Here is a 1,765-nt window from a genome sequence, read left to right as displayed (position 1 = left end):
GATCGCTGGACCCCAGCAGCAAGCTAACCTACCAGTTGGAGTGTCTTCCCCCTGGTGGTCAGTGCATGTCATAGCAACTGGTCCAAAGGTCGAACAAATGATCGGATACTTAGCATATTAGGCTTTTATTACATAGGATTATAACCTTTGTCTTCCTCTTGGCCTCCTCCTGCTTTACTCATTTTCTCTCCACCAAAAAAAAAGATTATAGTGCCTTTTCACGCTACCCAGAGAGGAAGTGCCATATGATGGTGTTCTCGGTTCCTGTGTAACTTAAAGGGAAACTTGCACAATGTCCGGAGCCCTTGATGTCCTGCAAATGGAGGAGGAAGATGTCCTCAAATTCCTTGCAGCAGGAACCCACTTAGGAGGCACCAACTTTGACTTCCAAATGGAACAGTGCACCTACAGAAGGGAGAGTGATGGCACCTACATCATCAATCTGAGGAGAACCTGGGAGGAGCTTCTGCTGGCAGCTCATGCCATTGTTGCCATTGGAAACCCTGCTGATGTCAGTCATATTGTCCAGGAATACTGGCCAGCGAGCTGCTGAAGTTTGCTGCTGCCACAGGAGCCACTCTTATTGCTGCTGCTTCACTCCTGGAACCTTCACCAACCAGATCAGGCAGCTTTCCGGGAGCCAAGACTTCTGGTGTTTACTGACCCCAGGGCTGACCACCAGCCTCTCACAGAGGCATCTTATGTTAACCTGCCCACCGTTGCTCTGTGCAACACAGTCCTCTGCGATATGCGGACATTGCCAGCCCTTGCCACAACAAGGGGACTCACTCAGTGGGTCTGATGTGTTGGATGCTGGCCTGGGAAGTACTGCCCATGGATGGCAACATCTCCCATGAACAATCACAGGAGGTCATGCCTGATCTCTACTTCTACAGAGATCCTTGAGAGAGTGAAAAGGAAGTGCAGGCTGCTGCTGCTGAAAAGGCTGTGACCAAGGAGGAAATTTTCAGGGTCCACGGACAGCTCCAGTTCCTGAGGTCACTGCTCCTTACCCTGAGGAAGGAAACTATTCTGAAGTTGTGCAGGTGCCCTCCGCCTACCCAGTGGTTTCCTGTGGAAGCCTGGAGAGCTCAGCGTCTACTGAGACTGGTCTGCAGCCCCCACTGTGCAGGCTACTGCCTGGATAGGAACAGCCGCTGAGTGGTCTTCAGCTGTTCTTCCACAAACTCTCAAACAGAACGGAAATAAGGTTGATGAAAAATAAAGTTCCTGAAAGTTGTGTTCCTTTAAAAAAAAGATTATAGTGATAGTGAAAATAATAATTTACCTCCCCTATCATATCACTGAGCTATTATTATGGTGGCGATTTGACAATATAAGGAAATGTGTAATCTCAAAAATAGGGTAGAACAAAGGGGCTCTGTTTATAATGGCGGCAACATGCAAATACTTTTGGAAATGTTGGCATGGGTAAGTTCCAATTGGTGATTTTTGGAAAAACATGAGTTATCTTATTTTACCTATTTTTCCACTAGTGAATTTTCAGTGGTGGAAAATCACCTGGTATTCCTTCAGGATTCTTGGTCTGGAAAGTTTATAGAAGGTAAGTCCTAAGTACCTTATACCTTCAAACACCTTTTCCAGGTGAAGGTATTTGCTAAATGTTTGGCTATTCTAATATCCTTAAAATGTTAAGCCTCAATATTTAGAAGCAAATTTTTATTTGGGAGCCCTGCCAGTGTGGCTCAGTGGTTGAGCATCAACCTATGAACCAGGAGGTCATGGTTCGATTCCTGGTCAGGGG

The 1,765-nt window shown here is 46.5% G+C and overlaps 1 pseudogene; it reads left to right on the top strand.

Annotated features, from left to right (window-relative positions):
• Window positions 1–128: 128 nt before the first annotated feature.
• On the top strand, window positions 129–1,225 carry LOC114227249 (40S ribosomal protein SA-like; annotated as a pseudogene).
• Window positions 1,226–1,765: the final 540 nt, after the last annotated feature.

This window comes from Eptesicus fuscus, chromosome 14 (assembly GCF_027574615.1).
Source record: "Eptesicus fuscus isolate TK198812 chromosome 14, DD_ASM_mEF_20220401, whole genome shotgun sequence".
Classification (NCBI taxonomy): Eukaryota; Metazoa; Chordata; class Mammalia; order Chiroptera; family Vespertilionidae; genus Eptesicus; species Eptesicus fuscus.
The sequence above is the reverse complement of the archived record's forward strand: the minus strand, read 5'-3'. Positions and strand labels throughout refer to the sequence as shown.